General features: G+C 41.2%; 1 protein-coding gene across 6 annotated transcripts in view; it reads right to left on the bottom strand.

The window, feature by feature from the left end:
- Window positions 1-22,702, bottom strand: part of FBXL17 (F-box and leucine rich repeat protein 17) — a 192,093-nt gene that overhangs the window by 72,488 nt on the left and 96,903 nt on the right. The window lies entirely within an intron of this gene.

Raw genomic sequence — 22,702 nt, forward strand, 5'->3', positions numbered from 1 at the left:
TACACCACAAAGAGTTGCAAACTAATGAACCCTATCCTGCCACTAAACATATCATTAATTTTTGTAATCTAAGATAGCGATTCCCAACCTGTGGGCCGCGGACCACATGTGGTCCTTCGACTAATTGGAGGTGGGCCCCGAAGGACGCTTTCTCCCCCCCCCCGGCCCTTTACTTCATCCCCCCCCCAGCCCTTTACAACACACTTCATTGTTGTGGCGTGTCTGTATCTTATTTTGAAGGGATGTTTAAACATTACCATAGCAATCAGAGAGTGCTAGGGCAGTGGTTGAGAGTAGAGGAGTAAACTACCCCCCACCAGGCCTCAGTAAAAGCCGTTGAGTGGTCCCCGGTGATAAAAAGGTTGGGGACCACTGATCTAAGAGACAGAGGGTGAAATGTAAGATTTGTTTCAGTTACCATGAATCTTTCTTCATGGTGGTTCAAAGGCAGGGTAGTCTTGACTCTTGGGATTCAGCTCCTCCTCCTTATGGGCAGGGTCACAAATCTTGTGACTCTGCTAGGGGAAGGTGCTCTCCTGACACGCCAGTCAGGTCCAAAAGCAGACACATGGATAAAATTACCACCCTCCCCCAACAAAAACAACTAAATATCACACACCAAGGCAAATCTCTGGTGTCCGTTCTCAAAAATGGCAACCCCCCCAAAAAACATCAGAACCAAACCTAACTAGGAACTAAGTGCAGCAGTGGAGTAAAGTTTTGATCCATCCTTACTGAGAATGCCCTCAGGCTCAGAGGCCCATATCCCACATTCGTGAAGCCAGGGTGGGGATTATGGACTGCTCCACCTATGGACCATCAAGAAGGAAGATTGATGTAAGTGAAACAAATTTTCTGTTCTCCAGTAGTCCTCAGCAGGGCAGTCTTGACTCTTGGGACTAAAAAAAGCAATAAGTCCTTGAGGTAGAAGACCTGCCTCGAGAGTGACTGCTGAAAATTGTCCTCAGATGCTGTGAGAGGCCTCCTCCTGGGACCAGGTACCTTGGACCACCACTTCCTGTGAATGGTCCCCCCCTACCCAGGAGATTGGCATCTGTTGTAGAATCACTCTCTTTGGATTTCAAAGCGGCATCCCTTTTGCACACTGGGTGGGCTCCACCCACTACAGAATATCTCACTTCAGGGACACCAGAAGAAAAAGCATCTTTGGCATCCTTCTGGATATGGTGCTATGATAGGGACTCAGGAACATCATCAGAGGCCATGCATGAAGGCACACCCATCTGACTACCTCCTGGCACAACACCAACATGCCCCAAAATACTGTCCAGGAACATCAGGTCTACCTGAGCTTATGACTGCACAAAATTACTGACCTGATCTTCTGCTGACTTTCTAGAGACAGAAAAACTTTGTCTTACACAGTATCTATCACTTCTCCTAGACAGAGAATTCTCTGGGAAGGAACCATACATCTCTTCTCGAGATTCACCATGAAGCCATGTTCCTAAAGACACCTCACTAGGGACTAAACATCTTTCATCCCTTGCTGAAAAGATGGGGATTTTATTAATATATAGTCCAATTAGGGAAAGAGTGATATTCCCAGAACCTGCAGATGGGTCACCAAGGAGACCAAGATCTTCGTAAAGACTCTGGGAACCAATTTTAGCCCAAATGGGAGAGCTTTGTATTGGAAGTTGTGGTTGTCATAGGCAAATCTCAGAAAACGTCTTGTGTGGGGCAAAAATGGGCACATGCAGATAGGCCTCAGAGAGATCTATCAATGCCAGAAAGTCCTGAGAATATAGAATATAGACTGAAGAGTTTCCATTTTGAATTTCTTACTGACAATCTTTTTGTTCAGCCACTTCAAGTCCAAGATGGCCCTCACATTGCCATTCTTCTTTGGGACCAGAAACAAGTATACACCTCTGGTCTGCTGTCTTTATTGCACCTATGTTCAGAAGGTATTAGGCTGCATAAAGCAAGAGGTGATGCTTCTGAAGACACTGGTGCTTTGAAACTTGAATAAAGTGGTCTGACAGAATAACTAAAAACTTGAAACAGTAACCCCTGGTGACAGTCTCTACTACCCATTGATGTGAGAAATTGTGAGACCACTGACTGGTAAACTGGAGCAATCGGTCCTCTGTGTTGTTCTCTAGGAGGTGTCATGAACCCCGATTCATGCCAGCTAAGTTTCGTTTTCTTGTGAGCCTCTTTGCTTCTCACCAGCCTGGCCAAGCCAAGGCCATAAACCCATAAATCTGCCTGCAGGCTCCTAGCCTCCCTTCCCTTTCCCAGTGGGAGTTTCCGTTGCTGATGTATCCCTTTCCCTATAAGTGTACTTGCGGAGACTCAGATAAGATTCCGGACCATCTGGTCTCTTGGGAATCAGCTCACCTTTGCTGCCCTTTCGCTCTCCCGCCAAAATGCCTATGTACCCCCTCCCTTATGTGATGGGCTCTATATCTGCCCTGGGTTTCCTATTGTTCGTTGTTATTATCAAGATCTTTGCTTAGGAAGATCTTGGCTTGCTTTAGCATTCTGTGGACTCTGTTTAATAAAGCTCTCTGGATTTACAACTGCCTGTTGGATCTCGGATATGTCTTTATCACGGACTCTGCAGGCTAGGCTCAGCCTGGTTCCTGACAGGAGGTTCTTCATATTGTAATGCTGAGACAGGTTTTTTGGAATTTTTGGAACCCTGGTTGGTGTTGTTATTTGATGGGTAGGCATTATTTCTCAACTTAAGGATTTGCCACCTGCCTTTCTAGCATGAATGACACTTTGGAGGAGTTAAAACCAGATGACCATCTTGAATCCTGAAAGGATTGGAAAAGCTTTCTCAGCTTGGCATTCTTTTTATTTAATGGTATAACCTTTTTCTTATCCTGATTTTGATTAGATATTTGTCCATTCCTTCTCCAAAAAACAGACTCTCTTGAAATGCCACACCTTTAGAAAAGGCTCTAACAGACCCTGCTGGTTTATTAGGATCATGAAACTGAGTCTCCTTCACTATTGCTTGTATCTCCAAGATCCTAAGAAACTTGAGCAAAAGCTTGTGAAACCTCTCTTAAACTAAAAGCCCAGTCTCCGTAGTTGTGAACTGGGGCTCCTACTCTTCTGAATGTTCTCCTTAGGACAAGAGGATTCTGAATACTCAGAGTCAAAGTTCATATCATCCCCATAATGACAGAATCTGCCTACAATGATATCAGACTCTGCCCTTGTAGAGTCAGGTGAGGAGACAGCTTCCTCATCTGCATCCCTGCAATTCCCTAGAGAAGAGGCAGGCTGGGTGTGGTGCCTTTTAATGGACTCCTTGGCCTTAGGAACAGCCATTGCTACAGTCTCCTTGATTTCCTTCTGTATTTCTTAATCCATGCCGGAAGGCTGGCCTGAGCATTAGCCCCTGAGAAATCAGGAGTCTTTGTCTGGGAATCTGATTCCAAGAAAAGTCCAGGAGAAGCCTGTCCAGGCGAGGGAGGAAGAACGAGGCTAGTGGCCATGCTATTGATGGCAGTTTGTTCAACTAGGTCTGCCCTCACTGCCATTATGCTTTACTGCCAAAATAGCTCTTCCTACTGAGAAAAAAACACTCCACTATCTTGTGTTGCAAAGCCTCCATCTTACTGGGCTCCAATGGCCGACAAGGCACCTTGTTTCCCAGGAAACAATTAATGGTGGGAGGCTCAGGATTGCTCAGAGGGCAAAGGCACTCTGGGAACAATTGGCTGCTCAAACGTTCTGACTGAGAGTGAGGTGGGGGGGCATCAATCCTGGATTGTCCCTGTGATCGAATAAACCAACTTCTCTGTCTCCAACACTGCCCCACAGTGAGGATACCTCCATGGCCGCAGTTAGGTTAGTTTGTTTGGGGGAGGAATTGCTGCACTGACAAGCACTATTGATCTGCATCCTATGTTTTGAGCAGCAGGGCCAAAGACTGGGACAGTCAGGAGAGCACCTCCCCCTAGTAGAGTCACAAGGTTTGCGAACTGCCCTGCTGAGGACCCCTGGAGAAAGTGGAAGGCAGAAAACACATTTTAGAATTAGCAAAGTGTATAATTTGGATAGGCATTCTCCCAGAATCACATTAATTAGGACTGCCAACATATTTGGATATTTATATGCCAATAAAGGTTTTCTGAGTCTGAGTCTGTTTGGATATAACACTGAAAATACTGAAATCTTTAATAAAGTATTATCATTAAAAATATTATAGCACAAGTGGTGATCAGAATTTCCTTGGGCTTGCAACAAGGATAACAAGAGCCAAGCATGGACACAATCTCTTCTGCCCAGTCACTTATCATCTGCCTATATTCACAGTATCAGAATTTCTGTTCGGTGGTTAGCCTGTGCTTAAAAACTTCCAAGGAAGTTTTCCTGAAGAAGCTTGTTCCACTGAGGAACCACTCTGTCAGGAACTTCTTCCATACATTAGGTGAACATTCTTTTGAATCAATTTCGTCCTATGGGTTCTGATCCTACCCTCTGGGGCAACAGAAAACAACTCTGCTCCATCTTTTATGTGACAGCCCTCCAAGTACTTAAAAGCAGCTATCGTATCGCATCTGTAACAGTGGTGGCTGAGCACTTGGAGAGGCTTCTCGCCACTGCAAGGGATACCAGTGAGGGTCAGGAATGCATCAATAAGCTCCTAGGGGACCTATCAGTCTCTTCACAACCCCTCAGCACCCCTACCTCTCCCTGATGTGCCTCCAGCAGGGATGGCACACAGATTGGCACAGGGACACCCTCATCAGCAGGGGCAGCCATCACATCACTGTGGACACCAGTGAGCAGGGGGCACCCTGCCATCCACGTTCTTATCTGTCATAAGCCTCTGGTACCCTGGGTATTCTGTGTGTGGAGTACCACAGTGGCTTGCCAGCAGGGCTGACAAGTGATGCTCCCTCCCCAGTGACAGGTGGCCAGGGCTTGTGACGGGACCTGTTCTTTGATATGAGGTATAAATGGCAGCGAAAGAGCATCAAACCCATAGCCAGGCTGTACCAGTGACAGACAATTGACTTTGCCTCCTCATGACTCTCATTAGTCCTGCCTGCCCTATCATGCTGCCCTTGCCATGAAATAATACCAGAACAGAATACTGGCAGAATCGCCAGACAAAATATTGGAGCACCTTTTTTCTATTCAGTTGCCATGTAACAATCCACCTTAGGGACACAACTTGTGGCACCATAGCTACACCACAGCTGGTCACCATAGACCACTTGCAGCTCAGGACTGCTGTGCCCAAAGCAGAACTAGTTTGTAATTTTTTTAGGAGTGGAATTTGTTGGTGATTTGCCTTGTATTGAAACTCAAACACCATTATGAGGGTCAGGGTTGTTTTATAGTATCAGCCAATTGAAGTTAAGTAATTTAATGGCCAATGATTTCACAGGAGATGAAAGTATATGCTTAATTTTCTTTCATTTAAATAAACTATTATTATTATTGTTATTATTATTGTTGTTGTTGTTATCATTATCATTATCATCATCATTATTATTTAATTTATATCCCGCCTCCTAAACTATACAGTGCTAAACTATACTCTGCTAAACTATACAGGATTTCATATGCAATATGACATGGCAATCTACAGTTCAACATTTAAAAAAAAAATCACAGGCCATGCCATAGTATTTGTTTGGATATCTATGCTTATATAAATGTCTGAGTAATTACTACATAGTTCTAGATCAGCTAACATGAAGTAATAAATTTAACTAATTGATATATCAGGGAAAAAATGTTCCCAAAGCAAAGACAGAAGGACCTGTAATTGGCGTACTCTGAGGTACAATGAAAGAAAAGACAAAATGTTACCAGCACCCAGAAACAATAGTAATTATTTAATTAATCCATGGGGAGTAACAGTCAACAACATGCAGTCAATTACTTCTGAGAAAGCCTCCCCCCTTGATTAGGGAGAATTTGTAGGAAAGCAATAACAAATTTCAGAATTTAAAATACATTCTTTTCTACTATAGTGATTTGTTAATAGCAGGACCTATTATACTATGGAAAGAGCACAGATATAATTTTTAACAATACTTTTCAGCTGAGCACACATATATCTGATATAACATTACAATGCAGCAGTAATATCTATAATTTTTAGAACAATTCTATTTTTAAATTTTGCATTTTGTTTTTCTGAATCTTTAAGTAGTATACGGCCACAGAAAAATCTATGAATTCTTTATAAAATAAATGTTGGTATTTTAAACCAAGCTACATAAGAAGTTGTTTATATTTCCTTATATTTGAACCAGAATCTCAGAAACATGGACTAAATCTTCAACACAGAACTCAACTCATATCTCTGTTAACATGCAATAGTAAGATTCTTTTGAGATACATCAGAAAACAAATTGCACTCCATAGATAAACACACTACCAGGACTAAAACACTAACATAATACTTAATACTATAATTGAAATGAACTAAAACCTGTATTATTTTCCCCAAGTAAATCAGTGAACGAGTTATAACACTGGAAAGTTTGATATCTAAAACAATTTATTTATCTGCACATTACCAAGCTTGTTTTCCTGAATACAAGTCAGAAAGAGGGTAATAAACCATCTTGAAGAACAGGCAACAGCACTGGTCTATATTGATGGTATCCTATATGCCAGGCTTTCTTAACAAGGGTTTTATGAAACCCTGGAAGAGTCTCCTGAATGGGTGGGAGTTATTTAATTTTAAAATATTTTCAAAATTTGTTAAACATGTATAGCGTGATATTGATCATATATTGACAGGTTGACCTGCACCTTTCCTCCCAAAATGACCAGTTAGGGGGGTTGGATGGGGAGGGGCATGTACACAGCTATGCTTCCCAAGCACATTCAGCACAATTGTGCCACTTCTGGGATTTCTTGAAGCCAGAAGAAGGTTTCAGGGGTTTCTCAACAGAAAAAAACTTGAGAAAGGCTGCTATGTACTGTCAGCAGAAAATGACAATTTAATACATAACGAGAAGGGTACTTCTTCCCTGGGGTATAAGAGGATATCTTGTTGAGTGAGTTTCCACCACTAGATCAAGGGAGACAGGAACTTCCAAAGTTCTTCTGGACAATAGGTGGAGCTCACCTGACTTCCTCATTTAGGCTACTGCTATAGCATTAACTGTACTAGGCTCAAAAGTAGGGTTAATGACCTTAATAACCATAACCTTAACCAAGGAAAATGTGAAGAAAAATAACACACACACACGCACACACACATATATATATGTATGTATACATACGTATGTACGTATATGTGTATATATATGTGTGTATATATATATGTATATGTATATGTGTATATATATGTAGAAAAGAGAATAATAAGGTCTGCTCTTTAATCTATCAGATCTTAAATCCACTTAAATCACTTGAGGATCCTATATACCCCAGGGGAGAAGGACCCTTCTCAGTATGTATTCAATGTTCGTTCCTGGGGTTGAGGACATCTTGTTGGGACCTACCATAGCTGTGTCCCAATTAGGGTGGTCCATCTTCATCAGAACTAATCACATGTTGCAAGACTAACTGGCCAAAGGCCACTTCTGTAGTACTAAAGGCATCGACTCTGTAATACCTAATGAAGGTTGATGGCGTTGACCATGTAGCTGCGCTGCAAATTTCCTGGACTGCTGCCCTACTAAATAAGGCTGCTGAAGTTGCAGTGCTTCTGACAGTGAGTGCTGTGATCCCATCTGAAGTAGGCATGTGCACCTTGGACCGCTCCTGTTGAATAATCTCCGAAACAGGGCTGCTTCAGAGACAAATCAACCATATACTGTACAACGCAGAAAATCCTATAAAAAGACAGAATTGAAGTACAGCTATCTGAAGCGTACTTCAGTGCACTCCGATGCTTTAGCCAGTAGCCATTTAAATTTTAAAGGGAAACAAAGAGTCCAACATTTCAAACAAGCAGCTCCAAAAATAATACGTAAAGGAGACCAATACGAAAACATACAGAAAAGGACACAAATACAAGAACTGCATAAAAATATATATATAATATTCACTGAAAGTCTTCCTACCTTCTCTGCAACTACTCACTGGAAAAATACACTACTGTACAAAACAGGAAGGAGGTATTTGAATGCCACCAAGGATGAAACCAGTGATAAATCAAATCTCTCCTCCTGGGCAGCAAAGAGCAAATCAGCCCCAACTACAAGGAACAGGCAGAACTAGTGTCTACACTACAGACAGTACAGCACCTCTAACTCAGCATTTTTTAAACTTTTGGAAGGGGGTCCACTTCTAAACTTACACTATCTTTTGAAGTCTATTAGCTCAGTGAACAATTGGCAGTGCAGGTCAAGGGAAATCTGTAAACCGCTCCGCGGTATTAAATAAAAGGCTAAGGGATAAGTGGGAGGAGAGTGGGTGGGTGCCCAGGCCACAAGATCCACGTGGCCGATGCCGTGATGCCGAACCCTACTACGCATGCACAGAGTTCGGCGCCTGCGTGGTTCCACCTGCTGTCGCGTTGCCACCCCCACCCCCTAGCCCTGGACACAGCGCTCCCCACAAGCGGAGGCCGCGGCTGGCCAAGCAGCCGAGCTGCAGCACCGCCAGCGCCATGCCCAGACCACCAGGGCCGCGTCCCTGCTGCTGCAAGAGCAGCCTGTGTGGTTGCGCACGCTTTTGTGCCACCGCCCCGAGCCAGGGCTACACCGCTCCCTGCAAGGAGAGCCCACTGCCATCAAAGCAACCGAGCCGGCCCACCGCCAGCACCACCTGTGGACTTCCGCTCCGGCCTGCTCGTGCCCACCATGGCCCCGGGGCCCGCGTAGCAGCACCCTGGCTGCGGTGCTGCCGATGCACGGAGGGAACAGCGGCCACAACCAATGAGCTTGCCCCACGTAAATACGGCCCAGGAGAACGGGGGGAGGCCCCCAGAGGCACCAGCCAGGTCCATGGCCATGGTGTGCCCATTTTTTATAAATGGGCTTTACGTCTAGTATATATATAATGTAACTCACTGATTCCCTCACTACCAGTGGCTAGATATGAATTAAAGCACTGGGAATTGTGTGATGTAAAGTGAAAGAGAAGAGAATAGATTTCTCTGCCCTCTCTTCCACTTTTCCCACCATCTCCTATGAGGAGGTGTGACCAGATTCTCCTCTCAGGAGTTTGACTCTTCCAACACACCTGCAAAGGAGTCATAAGACAGCATTTGACATGGTAGAATACAAGCTTCTTGTATTCCACCATGCGGGAAAAGGGGACTGCACTTCAGTACGTGATCTCCTTCGTGATCAAGGATGGAGGGTAAAATCAACTGCACCAATACAAGTTCCATTGAAGAGTTCTGCAAGATGTGATACTCTCCCCAACATTATTTAATATCTTTATGCACCTTGTCGCCCAGCTATTCTGGAGTTTCAGGCTTGGATATCACCAATATGCTAATGATACCCAGGTCAACCTCCTGATGGATGATTAGTCAAATGCCTGTCTGAGATCACTGACCCAGTGCCTAGAGGCTGTGGTGGGATGGCTCAAAGCAGGCTGTCTGAAACTGAACCCTTTGAAGACGGAGGACCTGTGGCTGGGGCAAAATAGGGAAGCATACCTTCCCAGGTTGGACAGCATGCAACTGGTAACTCCACGGTTGGCCAGGAACCTATGTGTGATCTTCGATGGAGGCGCAGGTCACAATGGGCACTAGCTCACGGTTGAGTTTTGTTCCTCACTTGGAAGCTGGCAACCTTAAGAGGAGGTCTCTCTGTGCACAACAGTCCTGACCCAAGTCAGGTTCAAGCAAAACTAGGAAGTGTGGAATTCCAGAACATGAACCTCCACCTATCTGGCAACCTTATTTCCTCTCTGCAATGTTTGCTTGACCTGAAATAGGCAGGGGGTGCTATGTGGCTGCCTGGGTGGCTGCAGAGGCATTATACCCTTTTCAGGCCCCACTCAAACTTCAAGGAATATTTCAAACCCAGAGGTAGCCAACTTCCTAGAGGGGCCTGGAGATCTCTGGAAGGTGGTGGTGGGGGGGGGTGGAAGCTTCATTGCAAAAATATGCCTGCACAATCTAAATATATAATTATAGGCTTCCTGCAACTAAATGGCCAATGGCAACCACATGATTTCAAAGAATTGTTTTGTCTACACAAGTATAGAGGTTTTACATATTACTGTACTGAGGTTTCTGAATTATCAAGTGCCTTCTTGTTTATTTCAGTGAACCCAATTTGCACAACAGCTACTAAACAGAAACTATTTTGAAAAGTAGAAAGAGATTAATTGACTTGGCTAAAGGAATGCAATGTGGTACATATATATTGTTCACTTCAGTATTAATGCACCCTAGAGCATAAAGTCAATTAACCAAGCAAAATAAGGATGTAGACATTTAGGAATGGATTTTCTGCACTGCATAGCATTTTCTCATATTATGTAAACAAACCGCATATTCAATTTGTTTTGTATATCCTTGAAATCGTGACGGGAAATGTATTTCCATTTTATGCCACAGTATTTAAATATCGATCAGTAAGGATGACAGATAAAGAATGCAAATAATTAGAAGGGCTCATTTTTGTACCTTGCTTTTTACTACCTGAAGGAATCTCAAAGCAGCTTATAACTGCCTACCCTTCCCCTCCCCACAACAGACTCCCTGTGAGTTAGGTCTCTGAGAGAGATCTCTGAGAGAATTGTGACTGGCTCAAGGCCATCCAGTATATTTACTTTCTAATATTGCTATTTGTATTTTCATAATATATTGAATATTGTTGAATAAAAAAGAGCTGCAGACCTGCTGGGTAAGAGAAGTTAGTCCAAGAAGTTCCTAAGTCCTCTACTCTGTAGATGAGACAACTAAAGCCTGGTAACAAGATAAGTTGTAGAAAAGAGTCAATGCTAAGTTTAATGAAAAATCTAGAGTGGGCAGCAATAAACACTCTTAAAAGTAGAAATATACTTGTTCACTTTAGGGCTAAGAACAACTCTGACAATAAGTCCTATAAATGTCATAGTTTTGACTACTAACTTGTAAAGTAGTAGTATCTGAAAACAAGTAGCAAACCTATTATAATAAACATTCAATTGGCACTGCATCACAGCTGGTTTATCCAAAGAAGATGAAAGGGATACTTGAAACCCATAAGACAACATCAGCACGGCAGTTAAACATGTGCCTTCCTTCCTCTTTTATTTAAAGCACTTTTTAGTAATCATTGGACATATTTCTTTCCTTATCTTGTGAGAGGTATACAGTTTTGGGTATTGAAGAGCAATGATCAAGAACAGATACATAGATCAACAGTTTTCCAGATTAGTTTTAAGATGCAGGATGTGAAAGGTCATTGTGATGGCTATTATCTATCTATTATCTATCTATTTTAAAATGTTTGGTATAGCTTTTGATATACTATACTATTTTTACTTTGAAGATGAAACTCAAATACTTTGGCCAGCTTATGAGAAGGATGGACTCCCTGAAGAAGAGCCTAATGCTGGGAGCGATTGAGAAGAAGGGGACGACAGAAAATGAGGTGGCTGGATGGAGCCACTGAAGCAGTCAGTGTGAACTTAAATGGACTCTGGGGAATGGTAGAGGACAGGAAGGCCTGGAGGATCATTGTCCATGGGGTCGTGATGGGTCGGACCCGACTTTGCACCTAACAACAACAACTATTTTTACTTAATTTATACCGCTTTCTTCTCTACACTGGGGACTTAAAGTGGCTTACACTGTTTTCTCTCCTCCATTTTATCCTCGCAACCCTTACATCATCTACCCCCGCAACCTTAAAAAGAAAAAGTCAAATCATGTTACAACATGATTCCAAAATAATGAAATATCAATCAAACAACAACACCAAACACCCCGCCCCCATGTTTGGTTTTGTTGATTGTAGTGAAAGCTGAGACAGTCTGTTGTGGAGGAAGGGTGGCATGATATAATAGCCCATTTTTAAAAATCTTATTGTGTGTGTTGTAATGATTTTGCATTACAAAAAAATCCTGATCATTTTTAAAAAATTATTTGGACTTGGAGGGGCACTCAAATGGATATGGAAGGTGATTGGTGATTTTAACTTCAGTTATCCAGCAGTCCTGATTTGGCCATTTTGGATAGCTGAATAAATATCCCAATTTATAGCTGACTGAAAAAATATCTAGAAAATATCAGTAACGTATTTTTGGATATTATTATGGTTTAGTATTAATGCACATCTCTAATCAAATCCATAGTTAAACATGCACATATTGTAATACATTACATATATAGTATATAATAATTCAGAATGTATGCCTGAAAACAATTAATTGCAAATGTTCCCTGGACCTGCATGTTAACTGCAAACAATTCTTTAAAGATATATGAAAACAAAATTTGAATTGCTAGTGTCCAGTGGACAGACCTTGAACTCATTAATACAGAACTTTTATAGAGTGTGGAGCTCAGAACTAAAGAAGTTGTTGATAAACATACAAGTTTTCCTGCTCATCTTCACTTTGAAAAGACTCAGAATTCATTGTATGTAACAGATACTGGCAAGAAGAAAATGTATCCTTTACATTGTTTATAAAGTTGCCTTTTCCTGCATGTTATCAGTAAAAACACTGACCTTCTTCTGAGAAGGTTAAACTTCCTGCTTTGTTTGAAACACCAGAATACCTTTTCTCAAAAGAAATGCTACATGCTCATGCCGCAAGCAAGGAAGAAGAATACACTATCATTTTGGCCCTTCATTAGTCAAAGGATCTTGGCAACAGCACTGCTGCTTGTATGCTATCCCTGCATGAAAAACAGTTTTCAAATGTAACCTTGCCAGGAGCTATGTTTTGTCTTGGCAAAAGGAAGCAAACTTTATTTCTCTACCTATCATCTCAGTCTGCATGAAAAACAGAAGTTATTATAGGAAAAGTGATTTGAAGAGGGAACAAAATAAAATAATGTAAAAAAAGATTTGAAAAAACAAAGATAATACTGTAGGGCCCAAGATTTTGAGCAAAATGCAAATCATGAACAGTAGTTAAGCGATTAAATGCTCTTTTGCAAAAGAGTGACCATGGAGATTATAATCATTAATTAAAATCATGTAAATAATGTTCTGAAAGAACTCTTTCTTTTTATCTCACAGGTTTCAAAAAGCCTAATGGTAAAAAGCTTTATTCTCAGAAGAGTAGCTCTAATTAAAACTAAAAATCTGCTATAATGAGTGTGAGAAAGATTGCAACCCCATTGATTTAGGAAAGGGGGATTTGCAGTACTTAAGTCATAAGAAAAACTGCATTTTCAGCCTGCAGTCTAGAAGATATACAAGATATATGATATATAGATTTCCATGTGAAAACATTTCTACCTATAATCCTTATAATTAGTACATGCTGTACTTCCTTATTAGGCAGTGTGGCCGCCCAGCCACAAAAACAAAGTTTAATATCTACACATTTCTTTCTTTATAAATAAATGGGGCCCAATTCAACACTTTATTTGACTATTAACAAGTTTATTACAAGTATAATAACGTATTTCAGTTACTTATGTCTACATGAGATTCTTCATCAGTTCGGTGAGCAACACATTTTCTGCATTTCTAGACACTTCAGTTCTCATGTCTCTCCAGCCATTTACTTGTTCACTATTTACAGTTTTAGGCTGTAAATATTTATTTAGATCTTTCTGCACTTTCCAGACTCACAGGACTGATGCTGGTCTGCCTGTCTGCGCTCCAGAATACAAACAGTTGCTGGTAAGGGTTGGCCATAACGCATAGGCCAGGAGGGACACTCCTGCACCACTTCCTACCAACTGCAGGCAATAATGGCTCCTTTGAAGGCTGGACTCTGAGGCATTGTACGATTTTGAAGTCCCACCTCCAAAGCTCCAGGAATATTTCCAACCCAGGGGTAGCCAACCTCCAGGTGAGGCCTGGAGATCTCCTGAAATTACAGCTCATCTGCAGAGAATAAAGATCAGCTCCCAAGGCAGAAAGGGCTACTTTGGACAAGGTTGTCGTAGAGAAGAAACATTTAAGGCCTCCCACACAGGATGTTGTTGAATTGAAAGACTTGAAGCCTACTGCACAGGGTTGTTGTGTAGATGAAACAGGAGACAAAAGAAGTAGTTTTGTCTGCAGAATAACGCTGTGCAGTGGCCTCAAATCTGCAGAGAGTTGCAAAGAAGAAATACACATGGCTTGGCTGTGTCTAACCCCTGGCCAGAGCAGTATTTTAAATGAGAAGGGGCTTTTCTGTGGCTTCCCTGTCAACAAACTGTTTGGCAGAAGGGGAAAGATCCCCCCCTCAAAAGGAATGTCCACACCCATGCCCTCAGGCTCCCCTGCATTGCACTTGGAAATACCTTCCTCCCCTCAGTCAGGGGCTGTTAAAGGCTCCTTCCCAGCAGGCCTGAAGGGAGGGGGAGGGAGCACACTCACCAGACTCCTTCCAGCTCTGTCAGGGTTCTGAGGCAAAGTTACAGTTGGACATGACATTTAGGACAGCCTTGGGGAGTAAAGGCCTGGCACAGCCTATCAAAGCCTCCCTTCTCATCTCCCTTGGCAGCCCTACTGACCTCTTCTCCCTGCGGTGGTCAGGGGCAGACTTCTGATTGGGTCCTCACCCGACTGGCTAGAACTTCTTTCTGTCCTGGTGAGGGCCCAATCAGAAGGAGCTTCGTGCACTGGACTACCCCCACCCATTCTCCGCCCACTTATGCCTTAGCCTTTTATGTTTATACAGCGAACAGCGATAATTTAACCAGTTATATTTACTTCCCTGAAAATTCCCAGGAGAGCCAGGTTGGTGTAGTAGTTAGGAGTGTGGACTTCTACTCTGGTGAGCTGGGTTTGAATCCAGGTTTCCCCCACATGCATCCAGCTGGGTGACCGTGGCTCGCCACAGCACTGATAAAGCTGTTCTGATCGAGCAGTAATATCAGGGCTCTCTCAGCCTCACCTACCTCACAGGGTGTCTGTTGTGGGGAGAGAAAAGGGAAGGAGATTGTAAGCCACTTTGAGACTCCTTCGGGTAGAGAAAAGTGGCATATAAGAACCAACTCTTCTTCAAAAACAAAACACTCTTGATTTTCTCTCAGTCAAACACTTCACTAATATTTTGGAGAGGAACCTGGACTTTACTAACATATCATATCATCATTGATAAAGAGGGCAACATTTATATTTTATTTAAGAAGGCATGTTGCAGTAAACTGCAAGCAAAAACATTCCACAGGAAATTAACTGAAGTGAAAACCAGCTTGAACAACTTCTACATAATTTTTTCCTATTTAAAGCAGTTGCATTCATCAAACCAGCTGCTTGTTATTTATATGATGAAAACGACTACATGCTACAAATTTTAAAAGAGCACAACTGTAGATTTTAAAATCTTTGTATCAGATCCTGCAGATCCACTGCATTGATGATGACATTCCTACTATGCATGGGAACATCTGTGGATGAAAGGTTAGAAAATCTCTTCTATCAGCAGAAGCCTCCTTGTACCAGAGGAAGCCAATATTGTTTACTCCTTAAGATCCCTGAACTCCATGATAGAATAAAAATGATGGAACATAATTTGGGCCAATAAAGAATGCTAAATGTTCTACACTTTCCACACTGGCACCACCGCATCAGGATACTGCTGTTTGCAATGTTTGCCCCACTTCTTCCCGGGTCCAGATGGAGGAAGATTTTCCCAGTTAGACCCGATCCGTCCCAGATTAGTGTCTTCACATTAGGGAGCTGGGGCAAAAAGGTTACACTGGGGGAGGGGGGTCCATTTTTTTCTGTATAGGAATACAGTAGCAATGCCAACGTGGAGCTACTTAGGGCATTATGTGTCCCTTCTGGAACACTGTAGTCAGCCCAGGGTCAGCGGAGGAGCCAGGCCTCGATGGCCTGACTCTTCCCTGCCAGAAGAACCTATTCCAACATAGGCTCCGATGGCATCTGTGGCATGGGAGTGAATGTGGGAACAATCCATTTTCCTTTTATGTGGGGCAACTGAGGACCTGAGTCAGGCCAGCCCTGAGCCAATGTCATCTGGAAGTGGGGATTAGCCCAGCAACCAAATGAGCACCAGACCAAGGCTAATCCCCCATATGGAAAAGGTACATGTTTGGTGACAGCACAGATCCATCTCTCAGAAGGAAACAGCAAAAACAATAGTATTGAAAAATTTAAAGGTAATACCACCTAAGCTGCTTCACAATATTGTATGAGTATTAGAAAGCTAACAGAATCAACATAGCCATCCACAGATCAGTGGAGAATTGCTTAACAATGTTATGGGCAAGAGACAACAGTAATGAAAACTGAATAGAATTAAAAATCTTAGGATCATAAAGTTTTTCACAAAGAGCAAAAAAAACTATATAATATTTATTCTTCAGTGACTACTTTGCAATAGTATGAACTGCTGAAGTGGAGCAGTCTTAATATATTCCCAAGGACTTCAAGAATTCCATTTCTCCCCTACTGTATAGCTGGAAGGAAAGTTGTGCAGTGCTTAAGAAACTTAAGCAATAATACACATAACCAGTTGAAGTTCCTTCGATTTACGTTGTTTATACAATACTGTAATGTCACAGGAAAAGTCGATGATACAAAACTCTTGTGATCTTAGTAGGCATTGCTAATCATGCTTGAGTTCTTTTTAGCCTTTGAGCCATCCCATGAACATACAGGCAGACAATAAAAGCAAAATCAGATGCTGCTAAACTAGGGCAATTAATTGGTGCACATTCCATTATACAGTTCATAAGTAACCTTTCTTATGATTATTTTGCTACAATAATTCACTAATAACCTCTCACTATACTTTTCAGCTTAATGGGAAAAATTCAAGAATTTAAGTCAATGGACTTAGAATGGTATAACTCTTCTTAGGATTGCACTACTAGTCTTTCAGTTGAACAGAGTGGTTTTTGAATTATTTTGAAACAAATTATAGCACTGCTGAAAGTTGAGAAGACATTGGTGTATGCAAGTGCCACTGTAAATCACTACTGCTGCAAACTTCTTTTTATACCCATCACACAACTGCAAATAGTCATAAATATCTATGGTGTTTTTCAGTTCAGTATAAGAATTTGCTCTTAGGCTTTTTGATGTTAACAGAGGAATGTCACCAAATAAAAGGAAAAGGGCTATGTCATCTTTGCTTCAAATGCTTGTTTCGGGGCATATTTAAAGACGGAGACATTCAAGAACCGCTTTAGAACTTTGCTTGAAATGTTTAATTATGAATGGATACCACAGCAATACAGACAAAGAAATTCAATGTGTGTACACAGACCTAATGTTAGCCGGCCAAGATTTAATTTCCAAAATGACACAGAGACTGCTTACTGAACAATGCCTGTGTTTAGCTCATCATACTGAGAGAGTACTTGTGCCAGAACACTTAAGCGCTTTGCTGTTCCACTATTCATTACAACAGATATCAATATTCTTCAGTTCCTGCCAAGGTTGAGACAGAGCTCATTCAGCATAAGCTGAATGTTAGACTGAATCAAAGGAGTTCAAGGAAAACATGAAAAAGTGTTTTGTATGCAGAGTTCAGCCTCTGGCAGGGTGCATTAATGTAGTACTGTTTCCAGATAATTCTGCACATTTAAAGAGTGTGGCTTTTGAACTAAATAGAGTTACCTCTATTCTTGAAATTTTGAGAACATTATGTAACGAAAGATTTCTTAAAAACTGAATTCAGAAGTCTGTATGTACTCAATGTAAATATTTTCTTTACATTAATATACATTGATGGATAAGGGAGGGGTAAACTTTTCTTTATGTGATAAAAAACCCCAAAGAAATTAACTCAGTGCATAAAGCTGGGGGGTGGAAAGGGTTTTTTTTTTCTTCAAAAAAGGAATATATTAAACAGGCAAAAACTAGGTCAATAGCTACCACAGTGCATATTTTATAATGAAATTAGCTGCAGTAAAACATAATATACTACTGGAGAATAAACGTGACAGTATATAGGAATGGTATAATTAAAGTGATTACCATTTATGAACAGTCACTGATGCTATTCAGACAATACTATAATAAACAGACACTGAATCATTAGCACAGAACAATTTTGAAGATCACAGCACTAGTTCTTCTAGTATAATTCTGACAATTTTTAAAAAGTCTGAATATATATTACCCACAATCAGAATGGAGACTATTACGTGTACGTCCACCTATGTTTTTTTTTGGGGGGGGCAGTTCTTGCTTCAGCAGGTTCCCCCCCAAAAAACTGTTTTTTAAACTTTTGTAATCTGGCCTGGCATGGTAGTGTGGGGAAACCACTGAAATAAGAATTATAGGGAAGATCAGAATGTGCATTCATTACTGAGGACTGCAGCAGCAGTGTGCTTTATCAGAGAGACGAAAAAAATCATAACAATTTTCATGATGACTGCTTGTCCATTGTGTAAAAACATCCAGTGATTCATTTCTCCCAACCCTGGATATCTGTTTCATACCCTTATTTTTACTCTTCAAATACCTGATATTTGACTTAAATCTATTCCTCTTTTAAGGCTACTCTGAAGTAAAAACTTTAGGATTTAACAATACAATAGTTTTCTTATATTACTTAAATAGCCATATAAAAGCAAAGGGCTGCAGTTCTGTTGCACACTACATGAGTATAATTATCTTATCCGAGAGAAAAAACGGCTTCATTCTCATGATAATTGGGCCCGCCTATTTGATATTGTTAAATCCAAAAATTCCAAAGCATTCTGGTCAGCTGTAAGAGGACCCTTGAGTGGGAAGACTGGTAATTTAGAACTTATTATTGCCCCCCAAGTTTGGGTTGATCATTTTTCTGCTCTATTTAATGTCCCAGCAGCTCCAGAAAATCTGCTGAATGACTCCATCCCAACTAATGTCCCTAGATGGTCCCCAGTTTTGCCTGACGAAGTAGAGGAACTAATTCTGAGCCTTAAGATAGGCAAAGCCCCAGGCCAGGATGCCCTATCAGCTGAACTTCTAAAAAACAACCCTAAACGGAGGGCTCCACCCTTGGCCAACTTATTTAGCTTAATTGATTTACATGGGATTGTCCCAAGTTCTTGGTTGAATTCAATCATTGTTCCCATGTTTAAAAACGGTGACCATAACGACCCTAATAATTTTAGACATATTAGTTTATTATCAATTATAGGTAAGATGTATGCAAAACTTCTTGAATGGCGCCTAACTGATTGGGCTCGCTCTCAAAGAATTATAGGTCCTGAACAGATTGGTTTCTTGCAAGGTAACTCTACTATAGATCATTGTTTAACTCTCTCATGCCTGGCCGAGAAATATATGTCCCAAAATGGTAAGAGGCTATACCCAGCTTTTATAGACCTTAAAAGTGCCTTTGATAAGATATATAGGGATACGCACTGGAATAAATTGTGATTAATGGGTATGGAACTGAGACTTGTGTTTCTCATCCAAAAACTTTATGTGTCCACCTCCTGTCAAGTCCAGTATTCTTCAAAGGGAGACTTAACCTCTAAGATCTCAACGACCATTGGAGTTAAGCAAGGCTGTATTCTGGCCTCCTTGTTGTTTAATTTATTCATTCATGATTTAGCGCAAAAACTGGAACCTATTAATGGTCATCCCCCAAAATTTGGTTCCCAGCATATTCCTTTGTTGTATGCCGACGATACTACAATACTTTCATATACAAGGGTTGGCTTACAATGATACTTATCCACCTTTTACCAATATTGCCAAGACAAAAAGTTAGTAATTAACTATGAAGAGCCTCTTGTGACGCAGAGTGGTAAGGCAGCCGTCTGAAAGCTTTGCCCATGAGGCTGGGAGTTCAATCCCAGCAGCCGGCTCAAGGTTGACTCAGCCTTCCATCCTTCCGAGGTCGGTAAAATGAGTACCCAGCTTGCTGGGGGATAAACGGTAATGACTGGGGAAGGGAATGGCAAACCACCCAGTATTGAGTCTGCCATGAAAACGCTGGAGGGCGTCACCCCAAGGGTCAGACATGACCCGGTGCTTGCACAGGGGATACCTTTACCTTTACCTTTAATTAACTATGGTAAAACAAAAGTTTTGTTTTTCTCTAAGAGCTGGCATGCAATGGCTTGGTCTATTGGAGGCACTTCAATAGAACAAGTCAAAACATTTAAGTATCTAGGTGTTACCTTCCAATATAACCAGAACTGGCGCTCCCACTGCCAACGAGCTATCAATCTGGCCAAATCCTCATCTTCCTTGATAAAACAGTTCTTTTTCTCTGCGAAAGGTAACCAATTTATTCCTACAGCAATTAAAATTTTTAATACCAAAGTAATGTTCCAGCTCCTGTTTGGATGCCCCTTATGAGTTCCTGCCTTTAATAAATCTATTGAGAGTGTTCAATCTGCTTTCTGTAGGCAAATTGCAGGGGTTCCCAATTGTGTCTCCTACCATGCCATTTGCGCAGAATTTGGCCAAATTAGGGTAGAGACAAGGACCTAGATAACTACTTTTAAATTTTGGGTCAAACTATTTTTAGAATAGAAACTGGCAGCCATTTAACTTGTCTGAAAAGTGACCCTCTTAAATTTTGATGGTTCCAGGCTATTGAACAAAAATTAGTCTCCATTGGCATCGATATGAACTCCCTACTACCTGTGGAAGAAAAATGTATCTTCCAGATTATTAAACCGAGAATATTAGACCATGAGCAGCAGGAACTCATACCTACCCAGCCTCGAGTCTGCTAACCAGCATTCTTTGGCATCACTATGCAGAGAAATATTATGCCTATATTTGCATCTTCTTGATGTCCCACCCCTGAGAAGAGCTTTTCTCCTGGCACGAATGAATGCTTTCCCCTCAAAGGTCTTAGAGGGAAGATTCCACCGTATCCCATACCATGCGAGACTCTGTCCGTGTGGTTCTGGCTGCTCTGACTCTGCCTCACACATTTTGTTAGATTGCCCCTTATATGAGCAATCTGTTTACAAATAGATGTTCATTTTTCTACTTTCCAGTATTAGGCAGCTAACATAATTCTAAAACACCATAGTGGTTTAGGTAAATGAAGTTTACATTACATGAAGCAACTATACAAAATAATAAGGTGCAAAACCTGAACTGGCTCTGGTAGCTATGTGCTTGACTGCAAGCATTTCATGGAATTGCTTTATATAAAGTAAGCTGAAGCTCTTGACAAAGTGAATAGCACTTAGCCTGAAGGAACTTGTACTGTTTTTCAGAGGTACCTAAACATATGAACTTTTGTCTCCTGGGTAAAGCATTACTGAAGGAGAAAGGGGAAGGTATGTGTAGCATTTTCAATTATTTTGCAAATAAAGTATTAAACAGCAGTAAAAAAATTGCAAAATGCAAACACTGGATAGCAACAGTGGTGAAACAAACTTCACTCATTCATTCTTTCACTTCACTACTGGAACTGATTATTATTGCTTATGGGTGTCATAAAATTAAAATATTTCTGATTTTTTCAAAAAGTCATCTTATCCATGCTCTTTGTGTCATAGCAAAGTATGTTACAGCAAAGTATGTGTTACACAGTTACAGTTACAAAGTATGTGTTACAGCAAATATGTTACACTGCAAATATACAGAATTCCTATTTCTGATGAAATTACTGAAAGCCCATCGGAACTATACCTTAATTCAATATACTACGCTGTAAAAAGCATATGCCACTCCCACCGTCTTAGATTATCAGTTAAATGCAAAGAAAACTTAAATCTGAGCTATGTATTGCTTTCTTAGGCAGAACTGACATTAAAAAGGAAACGCAAACCTCTGCACAAAGCACTGCTAAAACCTAAGGCCACTATATTGACTTTCTATACAATAAATACTGTAGGATAAATCTAAGTTCGTGCTGTTGGCAATTCACAGTATGGTTTACAAATTTATGAATATTTGCCTATCTCAACTATGAAGACCTTTACAACTGCCTATTGATTCAGAATGTGCAATAACCTTTACAATCTGCTTACCCTACATTTGATTTGTTAATATATCTGATCAATATCTTTATTAGGTACCTCAGATATGTTTTTAGTTTCCTCCTTTTTTAACAAATCTGGTATGATATTCAGAAGAAGAAGAAGAAGAGTTGGTTCTTATATGCCGCTTTTCCCTACCCGAAGGAGGCTCAAAGTGGCTTACAGTCGCCTTCCCATTCCTCTCCCCACAACAGACACCCTGTGGGGTGGGTGAGGCTGAGAGAACCCTGATATCACTGCTCGCTCAGAACAGTTTTATCAGTGCCGTGGCGAGCCCAAGGTCACCCAGCTGGTTGCATGTGGGGGAGTGCAGAATCGAACCTGGCATGCCAGATTAGAAGTCCGCACTCCTAACCACTACACCAAACTGGCTCTCAGAATATATAACTAATCTTAGCAAGGGTTTATTGCTGCCAGAAACAATTAAACCACTGCTTAAGAGTAGTCATCACTCTGCTTATATTAAAAGGGCGTAGATAACTGCATGGAAGGTAGAGCAATATGTATGGGATGCATGCAATGAACGAAGTGAAATGCCGCGTTTGTGAAATTGTCAGGGATAACTGACACTTGTGAAAGTGAGGGCTGACTTAAAAACACCACAAAGTAATATTTAGGGGGAAAACAGTATGGTGAAGAACAAACAAGAAATATTTGTATAAGGAAATTACAGCTTTACAGGAGTAATGTTTAGGGGAGAAATAGTACAGTAAAGAGCAAACAAGACATCCTTATCCATTGTTCCTCTATATATTT

Source organism: Paroedura picta, chromosome 7, assembly GCF_049243985.1.
Source record: "Paroedura picta isolate Pp20150507F chromosome 7, Ppicta_v3.0, whole genome shotgun sequence".
Taxonomy (NCBI): domain Eukaryota; kingdom Metazoa; phylum Chordata; class Lepidosauria; order Squamata; family Gekkonidae; genus Paroedura; species Paroedura picta.